This window comes from Myxine glutinosa, chromosome 11 (genome assembly GCF_964187855.1).
Source record: "Myxine glutinosa chromosome 11, kmMyxGlut1.1, whole genome shotgun sequence".
Taxonomy (NCBI): Eukaryota; Metazoa; Chordata; class Myxini; order Myxiniformes; family Myxinidae; genus Myxine; species Myxine glutinosa.
The window spans coordinates 69,222,880-69,239,565 of NC_136271.1; the positions used below are offsets into that span (position 1 = coordinate 69,222,880).

General features: G+C 50.0%; 1 protein-coding gene across 1 annotated transcript in view; it reads left to right on the forward strand.

Annotated features, from left to right (window-relative positions):
* LOC144894189 (uncharacterized) overlaps positions 1-16,686 on the forward strand; it is a 48,535-nt gene that overhangs the window by 17,714 nt on the left and 14,135 nt on the right. The gene's annotated exons all lie outside the window — the stretch shown is intronic.

Below are 16,686 nucleotides of genomic sequence, written 5' to 3' on the forward strand. Positions count from 1 at the left end.
TATATCTCGGCATTTTCCCGTCTCTTATTTCGGGCGGTGTATGACTGACCATGCTGCGATTTAAAAAATATATATCTCAATGGACTTGAAGTTACAGGCCTTTGAGAATTCATTTCGTTCTATAAAGGGCAACTTTCATCGCATTTTCTTCCCGTTTTTTTTCAACCGAGTCTAAAACTATGTTAGCGACTGTGAAAAATGAAATGATATATCGAATTTGATTTGAAATAAAACTGTGTGAGAGAGGAAGACACCATGGGCCTACAAAACAGGCCTCAAAGCTATGCGAGTTAATAAAATGGTGGATATTTGTTTATATGAAGCCTCTCCCAGAATGGGCGGAGCTATGGTTCCCAGAATGGGTGGAGCTTTGAGGTTTTGTCTTCTCTGCAAGAACAACAACAAGAAGAAGAAGAACAAGAAGAACAACAACAACAACAACAACAGCAGAGGGCACTCCATGACCAGCGTCTTGCGACACGGCTAAAAACACAGCAACACAATTCTCAAAACCACAACAATATATATATATATTATATATCTATATCTATATATATATATTGTTACAGACACGACTTTGATGTTAAGGTGGGCCGAGCGGAATGGCCGTCGTGTCCGCACAAATTACCCGATTATACTCGACGTTGACGAAGCCGCGCCACGCTGGCTCAATAAGAAAAAGAAGACACCCGGCTGGGTTATAAAATGACGACACCAGGGATACGGTTCTCAAGACCTCCGGAGGAGATTATATTCGTTACGGAAGGTCAGATTACAGGGACGAGAGGTACAACATAGAAAGACAAGCACTTAGACACAATCTTATATTATTCCCCAACAGACGACAGGCAAACGGGACAACGGCTGACTCACACGGGGGTTGATGGAAAGGACAGGCGGGTAGCGATGGCTCCAGGTGCACCTGTGCTCAAAGGTTAGAATCGACCCGGTCCGGTCCAGAGATGCGGGAGGTTTCACAGCGCTCGGAGGGGACGTTCTTTCACAGGCGGGCCTTTCTCTCTCAGCGCTCGCAGGTCCTTCTTTCTCCAGCTCGGGGCGCATCTCTCGTCACGTCCGCTCGGGGCTGCGTATATCCGGTGGGGAGTGACACGCCCTCGGCTCGTTAGCTCCGCCTCGTGGAATCGGCACGTTGCTTCTCATTGGGTGCGTGCGGGGGGGTTTACCAGGCTCCGCCCTTGACGAGGAGCTGACAGCCAGCCCCTCCGTGGTAACCCCGTGGAGCGCGTGGTCAATGGCGCTAATCGAGCCGGTGTGAGGACGCATCCTCCCCCGCTCCGCCGCCATCTCCTCTGTTGTTGTTGTAATTGTTGGGGAAGAAGATGGAAGGAGGTATGGGAAAGGTCCTAAACTCACTACTGATGCCATATAATCACATTCTGGTGCAACGAAGAGTCATAATTAATGGAGACGAGGCCTTAACTGACATAGAATAAGAATAACTAGGAAGATGTCCGAAAGTTGTCTACGTGTGGTGCGGTGGACCTGGGCACGACATTTAATGGGGGAATAAGGGGAAGGTCGGCTCTACTGATTGTTATTTACATGCAATGGGACTAGGGAATGGGGGATTGGGGAAAGTTGGGGAGTATTGGAGAAAATAGGGGAATATTTACAAGCGGATATGGAGGCCAAATTCCATATTCGCAACATTGCACCCTTCTCTACCCTCGGGGCGTCCCGACCCGATAAATTTTTACCTACTTTAGTGTGGCACGCAATGTAGTTCCCTCTACTATTAACTCTACCCTGAGTGCGACAGTTTTACAGATATTCACGAATGAGTAAATATGTCCCCCTGCGACGTTGCACCCTTCTCCTCACAGAAACACACCCACAGGATAACCGAATCCGGAAAGAATTCGCAAACTACACATACAGCCGGTAGGGAGCATTATTTACAAGATTACGCTGATATCTACACTACGATCCAGGACCTGTTTTTGGAGGAACACATGCAGATGTTATGCATAGAGAGAGCGCGCTTGCCAGCATCGATACACCAACCCACGAGTGCTCTGTGGCCGACGGCCTTTAATAACGTGCAGAGCACCCTTTCCCAGCATCAAAAGCACCACCCCACCACACAGTCAGCACCATTCGGTGCAGTCACCATTGTTCATTGGAATAAAAATAAATTTGACAACCACAAACCCTGCAGGTGTCTCTTGCTCTTCTTGTGGTGCACTTGGTGTTAACTAACAGTGGTTCACCTTTATGGCATAGGTGCCACGTTGACCCATAGGTCCATCAACGGGTGGTGCTTGGCCGCAAACGAACTGCGGTCCATTGTGGGTGGCCACAAACATTGCGGTCCATATGGTGTACCGATCCAGGCAGCGAACAGCGAAAGTGCAGGCCCACAACTGCGCAGCCAGCACCTCTCTCTCCTCTCTCTCTACCCCAAAGCCAGATCCTCGGAGGTGGGAGACAAAAGAAGCAGACAAGTGAGTAAGGTGGTAAGGGCGCAAAAGTGCACGCAATGTAAGGTGATGCACACTGGGGGCACATGGGAACCAGGTGAGACAGGTACGTTCCTATCGTACGCCCCCCCCCCCCCACCAGGTAACCTACATGGCCCCTCCCTTACCCCTTACTGTATCCACAAAACACAACACTACTCATAAACATCTACTTTACAAATCAACAAACATCCCTACTGTCTTCCCCGTTCCTCCCATATACCAAATTCGTCTTCTCTCCCTCCTAACCAATCAAATTTGCCATTTTCAACTCTCATCAAAATTTGCCATCTCCAACTGAACATCAAAATTTGCCATTACCAATTCATCATCAGTCCCTCCTAGGGAGGGAGAGATGGAATCACCCCAATGTCTCATCCACGTCGTGATGCGTCTCACCAATCCACACAGCAATTTCATTTCCTGCAACAAAACAAAGAAAACACAGGTGTGGAGTCATCATCATCACCACAGGTAAGTGGCTGCGTATGGTGCGACAGGTTCATCAATCCTAACTATTTCCTAAATGACTTTAACAACTTTACACTACCCGGGGTCTCTCTCCGGCCAAACCATTGGCCCTCTTACACTATGGGTTCTAAAAACCAATTCCCATTGGCCAAACTGTGGTGCTCTTCAATTTGGGGTCTCACTCCCCCGATTCATCTCCCGGTGCCCTCGCACAATTTCTGGGCTGTGGCGTGTACCTCTCCCAGTGGGTCTACCCACCTGCACACCTCCACCACTGCGGTTGCCTCCGAGCTTACCTGCTCCTTACCCTAACCTAACTACCTGGGGAAGGCCCTCTGGCACTCTCCCCACTCGGTGCCCTCTCTGGCACTGGGCTACCCGGGTCCGTCCTCCGGATCCTCGGGCCCCATCCACAACTCTACCGGCTCCCAGAGCCCACCTGCGGCCTCACCTGGCCGACATCCTCACAGTGGTGGAGTTCCCAACCAACTACACGCACTAACAGGCTACACGCCCAGCCATTTCCACAACACTAATGCACCCATTCACAACACCATTCTGCAACCGCACCACAAGTGCCAATATCCAACCACAATTTACCTGTACCCTCTACCTAACACTTACACTACCCGCCCCGGGTACTCGTGAAAGGGGTCCACTCTTCCCCCATTCACACCTTCGCACCATGCACACCACTCCGTACCACTCACTCCAACTCTCTCCACACACCTGTACCTGCACACCTGTGCTCTCACACCTGGTGCCACCTGCACCCTTCTCTCCCCAAGCGCATTCGCGCTGATCCACACACTCACTACTCATACACTGCTCCACACACCTGTCCAGTTGCACACCTGTGCAATCACACCTGTTCAATCCTCACACACACGGCATCATCTCAGCTAACTACTCCCTTCTGAAACTTGCGCTTCCCAGTCGTCCCTTTAAACTATTGCGCTCCCTCGTCATTATCCTCCATACTAAACTACCTGCGTCCCCACTACAGGTATCAGTCACTAACTAACCTTAACGTCACCTAATGTCATCTTCTAGGGCCCTATCCATATAACCTAACCCACCCGGGCTAGTTTTCACTGCCATACACCCCATAAGCTATAGCTCCTTTGCCCCCACCTGTGAGGGATGGTGGATTTGCCATCCCACCACATTGGGGGTCTCTCACTACCAATTTTGCACATCAAATTTCAACAAATTAAAAATTTGCCAATCACTACCCATCATCTGCCAATCACTACTGCCAATCCCTTGCCAATCATCAAATTTTGTTTTTCTCCAATTTTGGGTCCAAAACACTAACCTCATCACCCAGTCTACTCACTAATACCTCTCGGTGCGCCAATCCCTGTCCAAAGCCCGGCTTCGTAAAGCCAAGCAATGGATGCTGGTTGTTTTGTGCCAGCGGCTGGATGCGTCCGGCACTCGGTGCAGGGACGGGGGCTTACCCGTGCCGAGATCCCACGCACCACCTCGGCGTGGAGCCATCCAATGCCCCGATCTCGACCTGCCGGTACGTCTCACCAAAAAGTGGTCGCCATGACGACCCTTTCTATCGGGCTGCCAGCTCCGCCTAGTGGAGCCTGGACGCGGCCGTTCAAAGCGAGGCCCGGCACGCACCGAGGGCCCGATTCGGCTATAAGTCGTTCTAAACTCTACCCCGTCTAACGTCGATGCTTCACCTGGACGCTTACACCCCGCAGCCCGTTCCTTGCTCACACATCCAGCCGTGCCCATGCTCCTCGTACCTTTCCTTACACACCCAGGTACACTCATTCCACTCACAGCCTTGGTCACACACCTGACCACCGAACACTTTGGCACACATTCGTCGCTCGCACACCTCACCAATACACCTCTTCGCGCCCCCTCCTCGGTCACCTCCTCTGTGACAATCACAGGTGTGCTCTCATTCGCACACCCAACCACGTGCCTCACCACCAACTCCAGCGTGCATTCCCACTCACGCTCTACCATTCCAGGTGTGCATCCTTCCATCCCAGGTGTACATCCTCGCTCACCTGTCACAACTAACTCACGCTCCATGTCACTCTCACTACTTTCACCTCCACTCGTGACAACGCACTCACCCTTACTCTTGACAGCACACTCTTTCCCCATGCACCTGTCCGTCACACACCTTTCTCGCGCACACTCTCCCGTTACACCCTCTGTAACACTCACCACAGGTGTGCATTCTTCCTTGCCTCTGACAGCGCACTCTTTCCTCATGCACCTGTCCGTCACACCCCTTTCTCGCGCACACTCTCCCGTCACACCCTCTGTAACACTCACCACACCACGCTTCCATGTGCTCCCTCGCACACGCGCTACGACCGACTCACTCTCGCCAGCACCCTCACTCCTTGGCACACACTTTTTCCTCACACACCCCAGAGTCGGACTTTCTCGCACACCTCCTCTTTCGCACACCAGACCTGTCACACACCTCACCAACGGCCTTTCACGAACACCCGGATCCAAACCAATCCCCAAGCTTCTTAAATCCCCTGGCGCATCATACGCACGACCATATTGGTCACCACTTACACCGGGTCCTCTTCCTCTTCGCTTCTCCTCCATCACCTGCGAATCCCTCATCCGGTTAATGAGCACATCATCACGATCCAAACACAGACTTTGGACCAATTCTTTTATCTCGTCTTTTATCTCTTTCTTATCCCCTCTCCGTCGCTTCTTAATTTCGCTCATCCCTTCTTCCACTTCTTCTAATTTGTGCTTCACCTCTTTTATTCCCCGGTACGTCTCCTCAAGCTCATCCTCTAAGGCTACCTTGACCGTTTCCATGTGCGTCCTCACCTGCCGGTCCTTCGTCTCCATAACCTCTATCACCTCGTCCAACCTCGTTGTCAGTCCCTCACGTACCATCTGACATTCCCTCTTCGTCGCTACCAAGTCATCTTTTAGTTCTTTCTGTGTCGCCTTTAAACCACCTAATACCGCAGTGTTCCTTTGAACCTGCTCCACTAACTCCGTCTGTCCCACCGTCAGCTGCTCCACCTCCTGCGTCAGGTCCTCTATGCCCCCTTGTAACTTTACAGTCCCCTTTCTCACCTCCTTTTCCATGTGCTCCTCACAGTGCCTCACCTCCTCGCGCACTCCTCCGACCTCCTCACTCACTCCTCTTCTGATCTCCTCTCCCATCACTTGCATCTCCTGCCCAGATGCCACCCTCATCTGCTCCATTTCCTCCCTGTGAGCATCCAGTTTGGTTTCTACCCCCATTCTGACCCCCTCTATCTGCTGCTCCATTTGTTTAACTTCCCTTTCCGCTTGGTCCCTCATGTCCCTCAATTTGCCTTCCATACTGTTTTCTAACCCCTCTAACCCATTTTTCACTCCCTCTATCTGATTCTCCTGGGCAGCCATTCTATTTTCTACCCCCATTAACCCATTTTTCACTTCTTTTATCCCGTTGTCTAACCCCTCAAAATTATTGTCTAACTTCCCAAATTTCTTGTCTAATCCCTTAAAATTATTGTCTAACCCCTCACCGGTACCCCTCATTTGGCCCTCTAATCGCCCACTATCAACCCTCATTTGCTCACTCTGAGCATCCATCCGGTTCCCCATTACCCCCATTTGGCCCTCCAATCGCTCACCCTGAGCATCCATCCGGTTCCCCAACCGCTCACCCAATCGCTCAATTTGGCTCCCCATACTCATCTGTACAGCTGCCTGTAGCTGCGCAATGAGGGCCTGTATGTCAATCGGCTGCATGTTAAAGCCCGTTGATACAGCGGGCTCGGCTACCGCGCGCTCTTGCGAGGCGCCATTTTGCGTGCCTGCTACCCTCGCTGTTTCGCTCTCCTCATGTCCCTCATGTCCCTCAATTTGGTCCTGGACCGACCCTGCTTCACTCTCCCCTACCGGACCCCAGCCGTCTTGATCCGCCATAGCGCGACTTGCAAAATTCGAGTTTCGTAAAACAAATCCAAATTTTTTTTTTTTTTCGTTATAATTTCGGCGAGCTCAGTAACCGCGGGACCGCGCTCCGAATCGATTCGGTCGAGCGCCGTACGCGCTCCGAACCGATTTTCCCTCCCAAAATTTGGGCCTAACTAATTTAGTCCCGGGTCCGAATCTCACTCCTCGACACCAATTGTTACAGTACTAACACAATTGGTGTCCAAAATTTGGGCTAAATAAATTTAGTCCCAGGTTCGAATCCAACTCCTGACAACCAATTGTTACAGACACGACTTTGATGTTAAGGTGGGCCGAGCGGAATGGCCGTCGTGTCCGCACAAATTACCCGATTATACTCGACGTTGACGAAGCCGCGCCACGCTGGCTCAATAAGAAAAAGAAGACACCCGGCTGGGTTATAAAATGACGACACCAGGGATACGGTTCTCAAGACCTCCGGAGGAGATTATATTCGTTACGGAAGGTCAGATTACAGGGACGAGAGGTACAACATAGAAAGACAAGCACTTAGACACAATCTTATATTATTCCCCAACAGACGACAGGCAAACGGGACAACGGCTGACTCACACGGGGGTTGATGGAAAGGACAGGCGGGTAGCGATGGCTCCAGGTGCACCTGTGCTCAAAGGTTAGAATCGACCCGGTCCGGTCCAGAGATGCGGGAGGTTTCACAGCGCTCGGAGGGGACGTTCTTTCACAGGCGGGCCTTTCTCTCTCAGCGCTCGCAGGTCCTTCTTTCTCCAGCTCGGGGCGCATCTCTCGTCACGTCCGCTCGGGGCTGCGTATATCCGGCGGGGAGTGACACGCCCTCGGCTCGTTAGCTCCGCCTCGTGGAATCGGCACGTTGCTTCTCATTGGGTGCGTGCGGGGGGGGTTTACCAGGCTCCGCCCTTGACGAGGAGCTGACAGCCAGCCCCTCCGTGGTAACCCCGTGGAGCGCGTGGTCAATGGCGCTAATCGAGCCGGTGTGAGGACGCATCCTCCCCCGCTCCGCCGCCATCTCCTCTGTTGTTGTTGTAATTGTTGGGGAAGAAGATGGAAGGAGGTATGGGAAAGGTCCTAAACTCACTACTGATGCCATATAATCACATTCTGGTGCAACGAAGAGTCATAATTAATGGAGACGAGGCCTTAACTGACATAGAATAAGAATAACTAGGAAGATGTCCGAAAGTTGTCTACGTGTGGTGCGGTGGACCTGGGCACGACATTTAATGGGGGAATAAGGGGAAGGTCGGCTCTACTGATTGTTATTTACATGCAATGGGACTAGGGAATGGGGGATTGGGGAAAGTTGGGGAGTATTGGAGAAAATAGGGGAATATTTACAAGCGGATATGGAGGCCAAATTCCATATTCGCAACAATATATATATATATATATATATATATATATATATATATATATATATATATATATATATTGTTGTGGATATGAGAATGTTTTTTTTAAATTATTGTTGTGTAATGAATTGTTGTAAAATGTCACCCTCCTTCCTGCATTTGTTGTTGTATAAACGTCAAAGGGCGTTCCCGTAGTTAATTCCATAAAACATACACGAAGGACACCATATCTCCCTGTTCAGTAGTTATATCCTTATTATGTGTATTCGGCTAAGGATTTGTCTTCCATTAATTTGACACTCCATTGCACTGCATTAAATAAAGTAGATCCCTCCGACATGGCATCTTCAAAGTGCCAGGTTTGCCAGGTTTGCTGCAATTGCCAACTGCATTTGGGCGGTTTTCTTCATTCGCCATTGCTGCCCTTTGGCTGGGGCTAGCTCGAATCGCCCCAAAACCACCATTGGCCACGAGGTAAGGTCGGGGAAGAAAGGCGTGTCTCCACCTCGTCATAGAGGGGAGGAGTGAACCAGCCCTTGCCGACCAACCCAGAACGAGGGGTTGGCTTTAGAGGGCGGAGAAAGAACGTTTGGGGGAGGTTCGCAAAAGGGTCAAGGGTGGGGCTTATATAACCCGAGGAAGACGCCCCCTGAGAGAGTCGAGGAGGGAGGAGATCAGATCACCGACAAGCAAAAAGAGAGTCCTGCGAGTTTGTGAGAGAGGGAGAGAGGACCCGTCACGCCAGACCCCCCACCAGCAGCGTTGGCTCCACCAAGCAGCTCCGATCCGTTACCCCGCGCACACGACAGGATCGGTGGCATTGGCGGCCGTCGAGGTCCAGCCCGACGTCCCGTGCGGGATCAAGCTCCAGCCAGCTCCGTGCCTTCCTCCCCCTCCAGCCACCCACCTCCTTCCAGCCAATCCACTCTGCAATTCCCCGTGTGAGTCCGTTTTTGTTTGTTCTATCCAGGGTATAAGTTAAGCCTGTTTAGATAAGCTAGCAAATTTCACTGTGTCACCTTTCCTCTTCTGTATTTTATTTTATTATCCTTCCTTCTCCTTGGTTTCTTTGATTGTGTAAATAGTAGGAATAAATTTAGTAGCATTTCCAACCTTTTTGCTTTGGTATTCTTCTTCTTCACATCCTTCGCTTTCGTCTTTTCCCCATTGAATATCTGTGGCACGATTCGGCCAATGTTCAGGAATCGGGTTAATCGGGGTAACTGTTCGGGCGCGGCGGCCATCCGCTCGGCAAACAACATCCTCGCCGCGGTCCCGTAACAATTGGTAGTCAGGAGTTGGGATTCGAACCTGGGACTAAATTTATTTAGCCCAAATTTTGGACACAATTGTACAATTGGTGTCGGAAGCGAGATTGGACCCAAAGCGCGCTTAACGCGCTCAAAATTATGAGCGGCCGAAATTTGTTTTGTTTTAGAAAAACCCGAACTTTGAAATCGCACCATGGCTAGTCAAGGCGATCGGATGCAGGTGGGTGAGCTAGAAGAGGGGTTAGGGGTAACACAGGACCACAGGGAAGAAATGGAGGAGAGCAATGATGAGGTGGTTGAGGAGGTATCAGGCGCACAAAATGGCGCCCTCGCGCACATGGTTGTTGCGGCACCAAATTTAGCCGCGCCCGGGGTCGCGGCAGCCGATCCCGAGATGCCAGGGTACATGCGAGCCTTCATGGCCCATTTCATGGCAGAAGTACAGAAAAAGAACGACAGTATGGACAGGTTGGAAGGCCAAATGGGGGCAATGAGGGACGAAGCGAGGGGCACCAGTGCCCAAATTGGGAAGATAGACAGCAAATTGGAGGGGTTAGACAACGGGATAAAAGAGGTGAAGAATGGGTTAACGGGGCTAGAAGATAAGATGGAAGGCAAATTGCGGGAGATAGGGGAGCAATCCGCCCGGGAAATCAAACAAATGGGGAACCAGATAGAGGAGGTGAAAATCGGGCTAGAAGGTAAATTGGATGCTCAGAGGGATGAATTAGAACAAATGAGGGTGGCATCTACTAAAGAGATGGAGGAGATGAAGGAGGAGATACGACGAGGTGTAAGCGAGGAGGTCTCGGGGGTACGTGAGGAGGTAAAGCGAGGTGAGAAGCGTATGGAGAAAGAGGTGAGGAATAATACGGCTAGGTTACAAGGGGGCATAGAGGACCTGACGCAGGAGGTGGAACAGCTGACGGTGGGACAGACGGAGTTAGTGGAGCAGGTACAAAGGAACACTGCGGTACTAGGAGGGTTAAAGGCGACACAAAAGGAACTAAAAGACGACTTGATAGCGACGAAGAGGGAATGTCAGATGGCACGTGAGGGACTGACAACGAGGTTGGACGAGTTGACAGAAGTAATGGAGACAAAGGACCGGGAGGTGAGGACGCACATAGAAACAGTTAAGGTGGCCTTAGAGGAAGAGATAGAGGGGGCGCACCGGGAAATGAAGGAGGTAAAGGAAAAATTAGAGGAGGTGGAAGAGGGGGTGAGTGAAATTAAGAAGAGATGGAGGGAAACTAAAAAGGAGATAAGGGAGGAAGTGATGGAGTATGTGCAAGGTCTGTGTTCAAATCATGAATATGTGCTCACCAACCAAATAAATAGTTTGCAGGTGGCAGAAGAGGTGCGGAGACGAGGTGCCAAGGTGAGTGGCGATATATTCGGAAATGTATATGATGTGAGGGGAGCTTCAGTCGGCTTGGGGGTTGATGTGGACCCGGGTGTTCGTGAGAGGCCGTTGGTGAAGTGTGCGACAGGTACGGAGTACGAGAGAGGAGGTGTGCGAGAATGTCTGACTCTGGGGTGTGTAAGGAAAAATTGCGCGCCAAGGAGTGAGTGTGCTGTCGAGAGTGAGTTGGTCGTAGCGCGTGTGCGAGGGGGCACATGGAAGCGCGGAGTGGGGAGTGTTACAGAGGATGTAACGAAAGAGTGCACACCTGTGGTGAGTGTTACGGAGAGTTTAACGGGAGAGTGTGCGCAAGAGGATGCGCGAGAAAGGTGTGTAACGGACGGGTGCATGAGGAAAGAGTGCGCTGTCGAGAGTAAGGGTGAGTGCGTGACCGAGTGTGGTGGTGAAAGTAGTGAGAGTGACACGGAGCGTGAGTTGGTTGTGGCAGGTGAGAGAGGATGTACACCTGGAATGGAAGGATGCACACCTGGAATGGTAGAGCGCATATGGGGAATGCACGCTGGAGTTGGGAGTGAGGCACGTGGTTGGGTGTGCAAGTGAGAGCACACCTGTGGTTGTCACAGAGGAGGTGACCGAGGATGGGGCACGAAGAGGTGTGTTGGTGAGGTGTGCGAACGACGAGTGTGTGCAAAGGTGTGCGGTGGTCAGGTGTGTGACCAAGTCTGTGAGCGAAAGAACGAGTGCAATAACGAAGTACGCGGGGTGTACGGGTGGCGTTGGAGCACCGAGCTCGGTGAGGGTGAAAGGGGTCGCGTATGCGTGTGAGCATGCAGGTGAAGCATCGACGGTAACCGGGTTAGCGGTTAGAGCGACGTATAGCCGAATCGGGCCCTCGGGGCGCGCCGGGCAGCTTTGCGTGCCACGGGAACCGCGGCGGTTTCGAAAGAACCGCCGTGCGGGATCCACGCCGGGCCGTGCTTTGAACGGCCACGTCCGTGCTCCACTTGGCGGAGCGGGCAGCCCGATAGGAAGGGTCGTCATGGCGACCCCTTTTTGTTGAGGCGTTCTGGCAGGTCGAGATCGGGCCATTGGACGGCTCTGTGCCGAGATGGTGCGTGGGATCTCGGCCCGGGTAAGCGTCCTTCCCTGCACCGAATGCCGGACGTATCCAACCGCCGGCACCAAGCAACCCGCATTCATTGCTCGGCCGTGCGAAGCCGGGCTGTAGAAGTGAATTGGCGCACCGAGAGGCTCTAGTGAGTAAACGTGTGATGAGGATAGTGTTTTGGCCCCGAAATTAGAAAAACAAAATTTGATGATTGGCAAAGGATTGGCAGAGTGATGATTGGTAATGGTAGAGTGATTGGCAGATGATTGGCAAATTTTTAATTGGCTGGAATTTGGTGAGCAAAATTGATAGTAGAAAATGCCCGATGTGGTGGGATGGCAACTTGCCATCTCTCACAGCGGGGGCAAAGGAGCACTAGTTATGGGGTTGGCAGTGAAAACTAGCCGGGGAGGGTTAGGATAATGATAGGGATCTAGAGAAGATGACCTTAGGTAACGTTAAGATTAGGTAGTGACAATGATACCTGTAGTGGGGACGCAGGTAGATTAGTGTGGATGATAATGACGTGGTATGTGCTTAGTTTAAAGGGAAGACGGGGAGCACTAAGTTAGCAGGGCAACAGGTAGTTCAGATGATGCCGTGTGTGTGGTTAAAAGGTGTGATTGCACAGGTGTGCAACTGAACAGGTGTCTTGAGCAGTGTATGAGGGAGTGATAGTGATGTGAGTTGTGCTGACCAAATGGTCCAGGAAGGAAGGAGGGTGCAGGTGGCACCAGGTGTGATTGCACAGGTGTGCAACAACAGGTGTATGAAAAACAGATGTATGGAATAAATGGTCTGGAGTATATGGAGTATTGGAATGGATGGTCGTGGAGTGAGTATGGTGGAAACTGTGGAGTGGAGTGGATGGTGCGAAGGTGTGGATGGGGGAAAGGAGGATGGACCCCATCACGAATACCCGGGGAGGGTAGTGTAAGAGTTAGGTAGAGGGTACAGGTAAATTGTGGTTGGATATTGGCATCTGTGGTGCGTGGTGGAAGAATGATGGTTGAATGGGTGCATTAGTGTTGTGGAAATGGCTGGGCGTGTAGCGTGTTAGTGTGTGTAGTTGGTTGGGCACTCCACCACTGTGAGGATGTCGGCCAGGTGAGGCCGCAGGTGGGCTCTGGGAGCCGGTAGAGTTGTTGTGGATGGGGCCCGAGGATCCGGAGGACGGACCCGGGTAGCCCAGTGCCAGAGGGCACCAAGGGGTGACAGAGCCAGGAGGGTCCTTCCCCAGTTAGGTAGGTTAGTGTGAGGAGCTAGGTAAGCTTGGGTGGCAACTACAGTGGTGGAGGTGTGCAGGTGGGTAGACCTGCTGGGAGAGCTACACGTCTCAGCCCAGAAATTGTGCAAGGGCACCGGGAGATGAATCGGGGGAGTGAGACCCCAAATTGATAAGCACCACAGTTTGGTCAATGGGAATTGGTTTTTAGAACCCATAGTGTAAGTTGGCCAATGGATTGGCAGGGAAGACCCCGGGTAGTGTAAAGTATGCTAATGTCATTTAGAAGATAGTTCCCCGTGTGAGTCCGTCTTTGTTTGTTCTGTCCAGGGTATAAGTTAAGCCTCTGGCACGGTCTGGCACCCCGCTCTGCTCACCAAACTCTCCTCCTTTGGTATCCATGGAAATCTCCACGCATGGCTGGCGGACTTCCTCTCTAGTCGTCGTCAACGTGTGGCCCTGAATGGGTTTCTCTCATCTCCTCTTCCTGTTCAGGCTGGAGTTCCCCAAGGCAGTGTTCTGGGCCCCGTGCTTTTTCTGGTCTTCATCAATGATCTCTCTGACTCTCTCGAAAATCCTCTCTATCTCTTTGCTGATGACTCCACTCTCTGCCGCTCCATTCGTCTTCCCTCAGATCGGCAGTCTGCTGCCTCCTCACTCTCTGAAGACCTGGACAAAATCACAGACTGGTCAAACAAGTGGAACATGTCTTTCAATCCTGACAAATCTCACACTCTTACTATGTCTCTCCGAAAAGATCGACTGGACAACCCTCCCATCTACTTTCTCAACAATCCTCTCCAAGAAGTTCTGTCGCTCAAGATTTTGGGTCTCACTATCTGCCATGATCTTTCTTGGGAAAACCACATTTCCAAGCTGGCCTCCAAAGCCAGTCGCCGACTGGGCATCCTCCGTCGTGCGAAGTCCTTCCTCGGCACACCTGAGCTCCTCACCACATACAAGGCTTTCATCCGCAGCTCAATGGAATACTGTTCTCCCCTATGGGCCGGTGCTCCTGCCTCACACCTAGCTCGGCTTCACGCTGTTGAAACCAAAGCTTTCAGAATTATTGGAATCTCCCGCGATGAAGCTATCTCTGAGGGCCTTTCACTCACTCACCGCAGGCAGGTAGGTGGTCTTTCTGTCTTCTACCGACTCCTCTCCGGCCTTGCACCCCCAGCTCTCTCTGTGCTCTGTCCCCCAAATATTCCTACAGGTCGCACAAGATCTGCCAGCAACCCTCTGATGGTTAAACTGCCGAAATCTCGGCTCTCTGCTCACCTTCACTCTTTCATTCCTCTTTTCTCCCGCCTCTGGAACAAACTCCCTCACTCCCTTCAATCCCACTCCTCCCTCCAGGTCTTTAAAACAGCTGTTCACCACCATCTCTTATCTTCCCCCATCCAAAACCTTGATCTTTTCTACCCCCGCTAATTCACCCCAGATCCACCTTGTTTGAAATTCCAACTTCTTTCCTGGAAGTCCTGGCAGTGTCCATATGTTTTATACCTCTCCCACCGCCCCCTTCCCATGCCCCCCCCCCCAAAGCCCTCGCCCTCTCTCAGATCTCTCGATGTCTCCATGTCTCTTGGTCCCTGCTCTCAAATGTTGTGTTTGTGTCCTTCCCCCTCTCTCCCCATCTTGTCTACCGCTCCCGATGTTATATGTTTTATGTGTCGGTTTGTCTTTCTGTGTGATTAATGTTCGCTCTTTCACGAGCCTCGATCTTGTATACAAAAAAAAAGAAAAAAAAGAAAAAAAAAGCCTGTTTAGATAAGCTAGCAAATTTCACTGTGTCACCTTTCCTCTTCTGTATTTTATTTTATTATCCTTCCTTCTCCTTGGTTTCTTTGATTGTGTAAATAGTAGGAATAAATTTAGTAGCATTTCCAACCTTTTTGCTTTGGTGTTCTTCTTCTTCACATCCTTCGCTTTAGTCTTTTCCCCATTGAATATCTGTGGCGCGATTCGGCAAACGTTCAGGAATCGGGTTAGTCGGGGTAACTGTTCGGGCACGGCGGCCATCCGCTCGGCAAACAACATCCTCGCCGCGGTCCCGTAACAATATGTATATATATATATATATATATATATATATATATATATATATATATATATATATATATATATATATATATATATATATATATATATATAATATATGTATATATATATATATATATATGTATATATATATATATATATACATATATATATATATATATATATATATACATATATATATATATATATATATATATATATATATATATATATATATATATATATATATATATATATATATATATAACTGTAAGAAATAGTAGAAACTCCAAAGTACGAGCAGGGCGTCTCATTTGTATTGAATATATAATCGTTAGATTAAATAAGACGCGGACGTAGCTTCAGGACGTCGATCTTTAATTGTCGACAAGCTTTCGACCAACAAAGGTCTTCTTCTGAGTCAGCCCCAAGTTTGGGTCTTCCGTCCGACTTCCGTCGAACTTGGGGCTGACTCAGAAGAAGACCTTTGTTGGTCGAAAGCTTGTCGACAATTAAAGATCGACGTCCTGAAGCTACGTCCACGTCTTATTTAATCTAACGATTATATATATATATATATATATATATATATATATATATATATATACATATATATATATATATATGTATATACAGTGGAACCTTGACTTACGAGTGCCCCAACTTACGAGTTTTTCGAGATACGAGCCGTCGCTCGGAGCGGTTTATTGCTTTGAGATGCGAGCCGAGATCTGAGTTACGAGCTTTCGCCACCCGGTCACGTGGTTATCTTGCCGTGCACGTACAGTATCTCTGTCGTATAGCGCTGCATTTTTGTTTTCGCATGTTGGTTATTTTGAGTTTACGCCGCCAGGTGGGTTCCGGTCACGTGGTTATCTTGCCGTGCACGTACAGTATCTCTGTCGTATAGCGCTGCATTTTTGTTTTCGCATGTTGGTTATTTTGGAAAATTCATGTTCATGTCGAACATTTCATGTTCATGTTCATGTTTTCATGTTCATGCCATGCCAGGCCACAACTTGTTCAGAGTGCCGGCGATAGCTCGCCTTCTCTTTGTGGAAAACACGGTGAGATCCTTAACATCCAACAACTAATGGGACGCAAACGGGGCGCCCAGTTTAGCGGTACACACATTGATGAATCACCCTGCCTGTGATTCACCCATGACAGGTTATAGCTGGGTCGGGATTCAAACCCAGGCTGGACAGTTTAGACTTTAGAGTCAAGTGTGCGTACCTCCAGTCCAGGCCATCCTGCCAACTTGTATGCTGCATACAGGTGAAATATAAAGCGCGAGATATTTATATATATACTGTATATTTAAAAAAAAATTGGTGTGGTTTTTGGCGGGCTGGAACGGATTAATAACATTTCAATGCATTTTAATGGGGAAATTTGATTTGAGATACG